The 12,398-nt window shown below is 41.7% G+C and overlaps 1 long non-coding RNA gene across 1 annotated transcript; it reads right to left on the bottom strand.

The window, feature by feature from the left end:
* Window positions 1-1,270: 1,270 nt before the first annotated feature.
* Window positions 1,271-11,126, bottom strand: LOC142140247 (uncharacterized). Its single transcript, XR_012688355.1, has 5 exons — window positions 11,010-11,126; window positions 5,671-5,739; window positions 4,667-4,735; window positions 3,662-3,730; window positions 1,271-1,371 (listed from the first exon to the last, which is right to left on the bottom strand). It is a non-coding gene; the product is annotated as an uncharacterized LOC142140247 (long non-coding RNA).
* Between the last annotated feature and the right edge of the window lie 1,272 nt (window positions 11,127-12,398).

The following is a 12,398-nucleotide window of genomic DNA, read 5'->3' as shown; positions in this document are numbered from 1 at the left end:
TTCAAAGGTGGAGAGAGGTCGGGATAACAGGCGACCTTTAACAGTACTGTGAAAGTGGCGAAGTTGCAAAAACTGGTAAAAGTGCTTTGAGGAGATGTGGATATGTGATTGAATTTCAGAAAACTGAGGAAAAGTTGCAGAGGTGGATAGATGATTTAGGTGAATGATTCCCCGTGAGTACCACGGCTGGAATGAGCTATGATGAAGTCCGGGAGGAAATTCCGGAGAATTAAATAACGGAATAACCGGGGAGGGGTAGGGAGACAAGGCAAACTTTTGGGAGGATGAGTCTCAGATGAATAATGAATGATCACCTGATCAACGGTCTCTTCATTTCTGTTCTTTCTTTTTATGTCAGAAAACCATGTAGAAAACTTTAATAATTGTTCTACACAAATAACACCAATACCTTAAAATATAGTACAGAAATCTTCATACATTTGATATTGGATTTATGCACTTTGTTATTTTCAATATCTATAAAATAATAAACTCCTCCCACAACAATAACAGATCCCAAAATGCAGGAGGGAAAACTTGAATGAAAATAAATGAAAAGCATATTGCAAAATGCAACATATAATGCGGCTTCTAGCCCTTCATGCATAACCGTACAATGTGTCATCTTATCTCAGCCACTCTAGATTTTGACTTAAATTATGTTTCATAAACCAAAATAATTGTTTCCTCTACCGGAAAAGCTATGCTATGTTGTGGATCAGTTTCAGGTGAACTGATTATGGCTGCTGGGGTTTGTGGTCTTCCAAAAAGGGATTTTTGCAATTACATTAAATCCCTTTCTCTGAATCCATTGGGTATAGGGAGGCTCAGCTGGAGTTTGGGCACTTTAAATTCAGAGCTGAAAGTCAGAACTCTTCCCTCTCTAGACCCATCAAGATTGCTAGGAACTCACACTTATTTTCTAACCAAACCCCAAGGACAGAACAAGGAGACAATGAATGAGAGAGAGGTAAAGCAAGGTTCTCCAACATCCACACAACTGTGTAACTGCAACTCTAATAGAAGACAGATCTTCTCTCACTTATTCAGTCAGCAGTGCTTTGGTATGCTAAGCAACCTGCCATCTAGAACAGATGTCAGAGAATTCCTTGAACATAACCTTAAACTTGGTCATTGACCTAACAGCAAAGTGTCTACCACAGAGAAACATAAAGTATTAAAGGCCTATAAAACACTAAATTAATCATTTTTATTCACACCCCACAGTGAGCATCTTTAAATGCCCAACGCCATTATATTTTGGCTACACCTTTCTTTAAGAATGTTTTTATCAATGATCATCTGCTCAACGGTCTCTTCGCTTCTGTTATTTCTTTTTATGTCAGGAAACTGTGTAGTATTCCTTGGTTTCTAGGAAAGGAAAATAGATATATCACAGACATAGCACATTAATAATTGTTCTCCACAAAAAACACCAACACCTTAACATAGAGTACACAAATATTTTATAAATCTGAAATTGGTTGTATGTATTCTGTTATTTTCAATATCTATAAAATGTGTTTATCCTAAAAAAAACATAGATTAATCATAGGTGCCCCCACATTCATCTATGTGAGTACAGGTTAAGACAAATGCAAAGACATACTATAAAACTATGTTGTTTTTGCACTCAAATTTAGCATTAATATTTACTTTTTTCATCTCTATCTTTATCATTGCTATCGTTGGTTTATGATCAGTGTAAACTTGTGTTTATCCTAAGTGTGTTTATGTTCCTTTCATAGCTTTTTTATTTTCATCAATTTATATTATAGAAAAATACCCCTCTCTCTTTCAATCATGTATCTTGCTATAGTGATATTATACCACACAATTTGTTACCTCAACCTAACGAACAATTATCACAATTGAAACATTAATTGCAGCCTTATTAGAGCAAAATAATATTTCTTTAAGGTGTGCTTTATAACAAATTAGATAATAGATAAGATAAATTAAACAATATTATTCCAGGTTTAGATTAAAAAAAACATATAGCCATAACATAACTAGCCTTAAAATTCTTACTGGGAATTTGCTGCTGTCAGATTTCTAAATTCTAAAGCAAGCATTCTGTGATAAGTCTATTATTATTATTATTATTATTATTATTATTATTATTATTATTATTATTATTAACATTGATTTATAGAGCACCGTCATTTTCTACAGTGCTTTAAAAACAACAGTAAAATAAGACTGGGCATTAACTGACAGACAAAGAGATAAGAGCACCTTGCTAGCAAACTTACAATATATAGGAAGATAGGAGTCTGATACATGAGGCTAAGTGCCACAGAGTATATATCTGACCTCATTCCCCGTTTCCTGGGAGACATCAACATCTGAATCCAGGATCATACCAACCCCACAAACTTTTCTCCCTTTCATTCTCATTTGGTCTCTCTCAATGGACCTCCTCACCCTTCTATAACAGTGGTCAGTCCCTTAATTTGGTCTTTTTCCACCTTTATGGTAGGTCTGACTTTAATAACTCCCCCTTCCCTATCTCTGACCATCAACTCCTGTTGTTTAGCATCTCCCCACCCCTCTCACCTCCTCCTTCTCCTAAGACCATTCTCGCTAAGCACAACCTTCACGCTCTTGACCCTGCTATCCTCTCCTTTGGACACACTTCTCTCAACCATCATCACCTTCTCTTGCCCTGCCCAGTCTCTCTCCCTTTCTAATAGCACCCTTACCTCTGCCCTGAACTCCAATGCCCTGGCTGTCACTATCAGCCTACGATGGTCCCCACCACCACAATCTAAACTGACTGTTTCCTCACCTATTACTCCCTTCTAGACCCGCTTCAATCTGGCTTTTGAATCCTCCACTCCACCGAAACTGCCCTAACCAAGATCATTAATGACCTCCTCACTGCCAAATTGAAGGGTCATTTTCCCCAAAACATCCTTCTATACCTCCCTGCGGGATTCAAAATAATTAACCACCCTCTCCTCTTGCAAACCCTCCACCCCATCAGCATTCGCAACACTGCCCTCGCATTATTCACCCTCCTACCTCATCAACCATCCTTCTCTGCCTTCACATTCACTCCTTTAACCTTACCAATTGGCATCCACCATGGAGACATTTTTGGCCCCTGCTTTTCTCCCTTTACACTTCACGCCACATTTGTAATCTGCCCATACGTGCTGCGGAATCAGCAGCAATATGAAGTAAAGACCTATTTTTGCAATGTGTGTTTCCCAAAATTACCACAATGACCATTTGGCCACATCATTTGTAATCCAGAAGAATGCTTTTGCAAGGCACTGTATATACAAAATCCCACCCCTTTTAGAGAGTAGACCTTCTCTCACTTATTCAACCAGCATTTCATTAATACGACAAGCAACCTACCATCTTGAACATATGTCAGAAAATTCCTTGAACATAAACTTGGTTATTGACCTAAAAGTACAGTGTCTACCACAAATTACCACAAAGTATTAAAGGGCCACAGAATTCTAAATGAATACTTTTCTTTTCCACCCCTCAGTGTAAATAGAAATGAATAAAATTAAATGAGAATTCAAAGAGAATTTCTGGAAAACACTGTTAACCCATAATTGAGTAGAGCAACTTTATGTATCTAACCCATTATCTTTTAGCTACACCATTGTTTAAGAAAGTTTTTTTTATCAATGGTCACCTGCTCAATGGTCTCTTCATTTATGTTCTTTTTTTATATTTCGGGAAACCGTGTAGCATGCTTTGGTTTCTTTGAAAGGAAAAGTGATATTATTAGTGATATTATACCACACAATTTATTGCTTTTATCTAACGGACAACTATCACAAAATTGAAACAATAATTTCAGCATTACTAGAGCAAAATAATACTTTTTAAGGTGGGATTGATTTAATAGATAACATAAATTAAAATATATTAATCCAGGCTTGGGAAAAAAAGAACCTCCTATAGCCATAGCATAACTGGCGTTAAAATTCTTATTTGGTTATTTTCCAGAGCTTTACAAATGAAAACAAACACAGCAATAAAACAAGAATGGACATTAATAAGAAACAAAGAGGTAAGAGGGTCCTGCTTGCATGCTAACAATCTATAGGGAAATAGGAGTTTGATACAAGAGGTTTAGTATCACAGAGTACATAGCTGACCTCTTTGCCCTCAACCTGGGAGACATCAACATCCCAATCTACAATCTCACTAACCACATAGCCTCCATTCTCCTCTCCCTCTCATCCTCATTTGGTCCCTTCCACAATGGTGGTCAGTTCCTTAATTTTATCTTTTCCCATCTTTATGGAGTGTATATACAAAATCACACCCCTTTTAGAGAGTAGACCTTCTCTCACTAATTCAACCAGCATTGCATTAATACGCAAAGCAACCTACCATCTTGAAGATATGTCAGAAAATTCCTTGAACATAAACATAAACTTGGTTATTGACCTAAAAGCACAGTGTCTACCACAAATTACCACAAAGTATTAAAGTGCCACAGAATTCTAAATGAATATTTTTCTTTTCCACCCCTCAGTGTAATTAGAAATAAATAAAATTAAATGAGAATTCAAAGAGAATTTCTGGAAAACACTGTTAACCAATAATTGAGTAGAGCAACTTTATGTATCTAACCCATTATCTTTTAGCTACACCATTGTTTAAGAATGTTTTTTCTATCATTGGTCACCTGCTCAATGGTCTCTTCATTTATGTTCTTTCTATATATTTCGGGAAACCGTGTAGCATGCTTTGGTTCCTTTGAAAGGAAAAGTGATATTATTAGTGATATTATACCACACAATTTATTGCTTTTATCTAACGGACAACTATCACAATATTGAAACAATAATTTCAGCATTACTAGAGCAAAATAATACTTTTCAAGGTGGGATTGATTTAATAGATAACATAAATTAAAATATATTAATCCAGGCTTGGGAAAAAAAGAACCTCCTACAGCCATAGCATAACTGGTGTTAAAATTCTTATTTGGTTATTTTCCAGAGCTTTACAAATGAAAACAAACGCAGCAATAAAACAAGAATGGACATTAATAAGAAACAAAGAGGTAAGAGGGTCCTGCTTGCATGCTAACAATCTATAGGGAAATAGGAGTTTGATACAAGAGGTTTAGTATCACAGAGTACATAGCTGACCTCTTTGCCCTCGACCTGGGAGACATCAACGTCCCAATCTACAATCTCACTAACCACATAGCCTCCATTCTCCTCTCCCTCTCATCCTCATTTGGTCCCTTCCACAATGGTGGTCAGTTCCTTAATTTTATCTTTTCCCATCTTTATGGAGTGTATATACAAAATCCCACCCCTTTTAGAGAGTAGACCTTCTCTCACTTATTCAACCGGCATTGCATTAATACGACAAGCAACCTACCATCTTGAACATATGTCAGAAAATTCCTTGAACATAAACATAAACTTGGTTATTGACCTAAAAGCACAGTGTCTACCACAAATTACCACAAAGTATTAAAGGGCCACAAAATTCTAAATGAATACTTTTCTTTTCCACCCCTCAGTGTAATTAGAAATAAATAAAATTAAATGAGAATTCAAAGAGAATTTCTGGAAAACACTGTTAACCAATAATTGAGTAGAGCAACTTTATGTATCTAACCCATTATCTTTTAGCTACACCATTGTTTAAGAATGTTTTTTTATCAATGGTCACCTGCTCAATGGTCTCTTCATTTCTGTTCTTTCTATATATGTCGGGAAACCGTGTAGCATGCTTTGGTTTCTTAGAAAGAAAAAGTGATATTATTAGTGATATTGTACCACACAATTTTTTGCTTTCACCTAACGGACAACTATCACAAAATTGAAACAATAATTTCAGCATAACTAGAGCAAAATAATACTCTTTAAGGTGGAATTGGTCGAAAAAAAGAAAAATAGAAAGAACCTCCTATAGCCATAGCATAACTTCCTTTAAAATTCTTATTTGATTATTGTCCCAGGTTCACATATGAAACAGGTCAGCAGAATGTATGTTGAGATCCCAATGCAGCATAATAACAGGAGCAAAGCAGGAGGAAGAATCCACAGGGTCTAACAACAGGATATGACAACAATAACCAGCAATGACTGCGTTGCTGGGAGTTGCTGGGAGTTGCTGGGAGAGACAGGTTTAAATGGAACACACCCAGGTGCATGGAATAATGAGTGAACAGAAAGGTTAACTCCTAAAACACAAAAGCAGGCACAATTGCAGCACCTCTGGTTATCAGAGGTACTGCTGCTAACACAATAATACAGTCCAAAACTCCAGGAGACAGGAGCTGCCAATACAAGCAGCAGGCTGTAAGCAGATCGTTACAGTACCCCCTCCCTTAAGGGCGGATTCCAGATGCCCAAATTACCACCAATGTCTGAATTCATCGGAATCATAGCCCAAAATGGGGGCCCGGCAGAAAAGTCCTCGTCTATGGGCAGAGAGGCAAAGGAGACCATGCCAGATGGAAGTTGAAGCACTGCAGAACCTCCTTTCTTTTTACGTCCTCCCCTTTTACGGGACTTCCTTGGAGTTGGGACCTGCGCCAACTGGGAGGAGCACAAAGGTATCTCCTGACCAGGTGAGATGGGTGGTACTGCTTACAATACAGAGGCCCCGCAAGATGGCATAGCAGGAGGTGTTACAAACTTGCTGATAACTGCCTCAGTAAAGGATTGTAAGTCTGATAAGATGGGGTGATCCATCTCAATAAATGGGTTTGCCCATTCCAAGCCTCTCCCCTAAAATAGGATATTAGGAATAGTACCTGTCTCTTAGGGCTACTAACAAGGCTTGGTACGGAGGGGATCTGTGAAGCAAAAAACCTCAGAAGGGCATTAATTTGGGAAGGATGCCCCTCAAAGAAAGGTGATGGCTCAGACTTGGCACCCTCGGTGACAGATGGCTCGGACTTGGCAGCAGGCCCGGACTGGGCGGCAGACTTGGCAGCAGGCAGCAGGCCCGGACTGGGCGGCAGACTTGGCAGCAGGCCCGGACTGGGCGGCAGACTTGGCAGCAGGTCCGGACTGGGCAGCAGAGTTAGCAGCAGGCCCGGACTGGGTGGCAGACTTGGCAGCAGGCCTGCCCTGGGCGGCAGACTTGGCAGCAGGCCCGGACTGGGCGGCAGACTTGGAGGAGACAGCGCTGTGAGAAGCCTCGGAGGGGACAGCGCTGTGAGAAGCCTCGGAGGGGACAGCGCTGTGAGAAGCCTCGGAGGGGACAGCGCCGTGAGAAGCCTCGGAGCGGACAGCGCTGTGAGAAGCCTCAGAGCAGACAGCGCTGTGAAAAGCCTCAGAGCAGACAGCGCTGTGAGAAGCCTCAGAGCAGACAGCGCTGTGAGAAGCCTCAGAGCAGACAGCACCAAGTGGTAACTCGGGCTAAACCGCATGGACAGGCAACTCGGGCTGAACCGCATGGATAGGCAACTCGGGCTGAACCGCATGGACAGGCAACTTGGGCTGAACCGCATGGACAGGCAACTCGGGCTGAACCGCATGGACAGGCAACTCGGGCTGAACCGCATGGACAGGCAACTCGGGCTGAACCGCATGGACATGCAACTCGGGCTGAACCGAATGGACAGGCAGCTCGGGCTGAACCGCATGGACAGCCATCTGTTCTGGAGCAGGCTTCAAGGGCAGCGCCCCCTCTGGAGCAGGCTTCAAGGGCGGCACCCCCACTGGAGCAGATTGCAGCTCAGGAACAGAGACAGCGGCTGAAGACTCGGAACCGGAAACAGCGGCTGAAGACTCGGAACCGGAGACAGCGGCTGAAGACTCAGGACCGGACGCAGTGGCAGGAGACTCAGGACCGGAGGCAGTGGCAGGAGACTCAGGACCAGAGGCAGATGATGGCACCTCGGAGCAAGAGGCAGATGATGGCACCTCGCAACAGGAGACAGAGGCTGGGACCTCGCAACATGAGACAGAGGCTGGGACCTCGGCACAGGAGACAGAGGCTGGGACCTCGGCACAGGAGACAGAGGCTGGGACCTCGGCACAGGAGACAGAGGCTGGGACCTCGGCACAGGAGACAGAGGCTGGGACCTCGCAACAGGAGACAGAGGCTGGGACCTCGCAACAGGAGACAGAGGCTGGGACCTCGCAACAGGAGACAGAGGCTGGGACCTCGCAACAGGAGACAGAGGCTGGGACCTCGCAACAGGAGACAGAGGCTGGGACCTTGGCACAGGAGACAGAGGCTGGGACCTCGGCACAGGAGACAGAGGCTGGGACCTCGCAACAGGAGACAGAGGCTGGGACCTCGCAACAGGAGACAGAGGCTGGGACCTCGCAACAGGAGACAGAGGCTGGGACCTCGCAACAGGAGACAGAGGCTGGGACCTCGCAACAGGAGACAGAGGCTGGGACCTTGGCACAGGAGACAGAGGCTGGGACCTTGGCACAGGAGACAGAGGCTGGGACCTCGGCACAGGAGACAGAGGCTGGGACCTCGGCACAGGAGACAGAGGCTGGGACCTTGCAACAAGAAACAGAGGCTGGGACCTCGCAACAGGAGACAGCTGGAGCCTCAGGACAGGCGGCTGGAGCTGACGCCTCAGGACGGGCAGCTGGAGCTGGCAGATCGGGTCTCATCCCAGAGAACAGAAATGGTGGAGCATAAACAAATTTGGATTGCAGAGAGGAAGCAACAGGGGATGGATCAGTAGGCTGACATGGTCTATGGATAAGACAGTCCTGTAAGAAGTGTACATTGCTGGCACAGTAGAGACACAACTTGTTTATTATTCTGCGCCGCTGTTCCTCTACGGTCAGATGGGGGCGTGGACCACCTGTGAACTGGGAATTTGTTACCCCATAGTTCTTAGAAAACAGCAAATTTGAAGAAGCACTTTTAAGAGGTGCTGTTTGCACAGGTTCATCAGCAGAGAAGGTGGATTGAGACAGATCAGCAGCTTCTGAATTAGGAGAGACAGAATCTGACAGTCTCCTGAGTGGGTCCATAAGCAAAGTAGAAAATTTAGCCAGCTGAAAGCGTAACAGGATTATGTCCATTTGTAAAGCCTGTAGCTGTGGCAATTCAAAAGCTGGTAAAGCAGACATGTTCCAAAAGTAAATGAAAAATGAATTGCAGAACAAAAAAGGTCCCAGAATAAAAAACTTTCACCTGACTCTTAAGCTGTTTTTTGGGCTAGTTATACTGTCACGGATAAATGAAGAAATACAGCTAAGGAGCCATGGATAAGGTGAAAAAACAAACAATGTTTATTGCTGGAGAGTATGAACAGGTGATGAAATCATAAGCTTGCAGAAATACCAGATATTCAGCAGTTACAGGTAAATGGGAGATGAGGAAAAATTCCAGGCAGCATATACAGGGAAATGCACAGGTAAGTCCCAGGTTCACATATGAAACAGGTCAGCAGAATGTATGTTGAGATCCCAATGCAGCATAATAACAGGAGCAAAGCAGGAGGAAGAATCCACAGGGTCTAACAACAGGATATGACAACAATAACCAGCAATGACTGCTGGGAGAGACAGGTTTAAATGGAACACACCCAGGTGCATGGAATAATGAGTGAACAGAAAGGTTAACTCCTAAAACACAAAAGCAGGCACAATTGCAGCACCTCTGGTTATCAGAGGTACTGCTGCTAACACATAAAATGAACACAATAATACAGTCCAAAACTCCAGGAGACAGGAGCTGCCAATACAAGCAGCAGGCTGTAAGCAGATCGTTACAACAAAGAGGCAAGAGGTTCCTGCTTGCATGCTAACAATCTATAGGGAAATAGGAGTTTCAAACATAAGGTTGTGTCACAGAGTACATAGCTGACATTGTTCCCCTTGTCCTAGGAGACATCAACATCCCAATCCACAATCACACCAACCACAGAGCCTCCAAACTTCTCTCCCTCTCATCCTCATTTGGTCTCATTCAATGGACCTCTTCCCCCTTCCACAAAGGTGGTCAGTCTCTTAATTTGGTATTTTACCATCTTTATGGTATGACTGACTTCAATAACTCCCCCTTCTCTATGCCTATCTTTGACCATCAACACCTTTTGTTTAGCATCTCCTTACCTCCTCCCTCTCCTAAGACCATTCTCACTTAGCACAACAATGACACTCTTGACCCTTAGGTTTTCTCCTCCTCTCTGGACACACTTCTCTCATCTATCACCACCTTTTCTTGCCCTGCCCACTCTGTTTCCATTTTAAATAGCACCCTTACCTCTGATCTGCTCTGAACTCCACTGCTCCGGCTGTCATCAGCCTATGATGGTTCCCACCAGCACAATCTTAACTGACCCACTTCCTCGCCTCTTACTCTGCCCTTGACTCACTTCAGTATGGCTTTTGAACCCTCCACTCCACAAAAACTGCCCTAACCAAGATCATTAATGACCTACTCACTGCCAAATTGAAGGGTCATTTTTCCCTAATCATCCTTCTAGACCTTTCTGCGGGATTCAACATCATTGACCACTCTCTCCTCTTGCAAACCTTCCACCCCATCAGCATTCGCAACACTGGCCTCTCATGATTCACCCTCCTACCTCATCAACCATCCTTCTCTGCCTTTACCTCTGCCTCCACCTTCACTCCTTTCCCCCTACCCTTTGGCATCCACCATGGAGCCATTCTTGGCTCTTCCTCTTCTCCCTGTACACTTCACACCACAGTCGTAATCTGGTCATACGTGCTGTGGTATCGGCAGCAATATCAGGCAAATGACCTAATATAGCAGTGTGTGTTTCCCAAAATTACCACAATGAGACTTTGGTCACATTAATATAATTTGTAATACAAAATGGTTTAAATACATTTACAAGGCACTGTATATACAAGGGCCCACCCCTTCTAGATGATTCATCTTCTCTTACTTATTCACCCTGAAGTGCATTGATATGATAAACATACTATTATCTTGCACAAATGTCAGATAATTCCTTGAACATAACTTTAAACATTGAAATAGAAATTAAAGAGAATTTCTGGTAATCACTGTTTCCCCATAGTAGAAGAGAACAACTTTATATATCTTACCCCATTATCTTTTGGCAACACCACTGTGTAAAAATGTTTTTTATCAGCTATCACCTGCTCAGCGGTCTCTTCATTTCTGTTATTTTTGTTTATGTCGGGAAACCGTGTTGCATGCTTTGGTTTGTATGAAAGAAAAATAGATACATTACAACAGACATGGCACATTAATAATCGTTCTCCACAAATACCACTAACATCTTAAAATACAGTAAAGAAATATTGTATAAATTTGAAATTGGTTTTATGTATTTTGTTATTTTCAATAAAATGTGTTTTTATTATAAAGAAAAAATAATTAATTGTGCCGACACATTCATCTATGTGAGTGCAGTTTAAGGCACAGGCAAACACATATTATAAAACTATGCTGCAGGCTGTTTTTTCACTTAAATTATGCAATAAATGTTTACTTTTTCCAAACTTGTGTTTATGTTCTTTTTATAGCAGTTTTATTTACTATGTGCTCTAACTAATAACTACTGCTAAGACAGCAGTAAATGGGCCAACTGAAAAGCAGAGGTAAGAAACCCACTTGTTCTCATACAAAGATATGTAAAGCTTCCAGTCCCTGTGATAGTAAATGACTGGAGTGGCTCTAACAAGATCTGAATGAACAGTGAGAAAGACCCTCAGCCTTAAGGAACATGGCTTCAATAGCCACGCCAAGGAAAATTCTGGTGATGAAAAAGGCCCTTGACTTTAGAGGCATTCTCTAGATGCAGACACCGTAACGGGCCCCTTGCAATGATGAGAAAGGCCACTCTGCTGCTACTAGGATCACTTGAAACCCATCTGATTTTACTTACACGCGGAAGACATGCTTACAGCTGGAACACTGGGAAACACTGTTAACCCATAATAAAAGAGAACACATATCCACATTATCTTTTGACTACACCATTGTTTAAGAATGCGTTTATTAATGATCACCTGCTCAACGTTCTCTTCACTTTTGTTCTTTATATCAGGAATCCTTGTAGCAAACTTTGGATTCTAAGAAAGTGAAGTAGACATGGTACATTAGACATGGCACATTTAGAATTGTTCTCCACAAATAACACTTTCAAATTCAGCAAAGAAATATTGCACACATTGGCAATTGATTTAATGTATTTTGTTATTTCCAATATGTACAAATTGTGTTAATCTTAAAATACAATTTATTTGAGTGCAGTTTAAGGCAAAGGCAAACACATATTATGAAACTATGTTGTGTTTTTTCAATTGAATTAAGCAATAAATGAGTTAGTCCATTGTGTTTTTCCATCTTTACCTTTAGCATTGCTCCACCTACTTTTAAAAATAAAGTAACATTTTCTATCATCACTTTACCCAAAATGACAACTTTAAAATAATATTTAAAAATAAAAAATATGTTTTGAACGTGAG

This window comes from Mixophyes fleayi, chromosome 2 (assembly GCF_038048845.1).
Source record: "Mixophyes fleayi isolate aMixFle1 chromosome 2, aMixFle1.hap1, whole genome shotgun sequence".
In the NCBI taxonomy this organism is placed as follows: Eukaryota; Metazoa; Chordata; class Amphibia; order Anura; family Limnodynastidae; genus Mixophyes; species Mixophyes fleayi.
The sequence above is the reverse complement of the archived record's forward strand: the minus strand, read 5'-3'. Positions and strand labels throughout refer to the sequence as shown.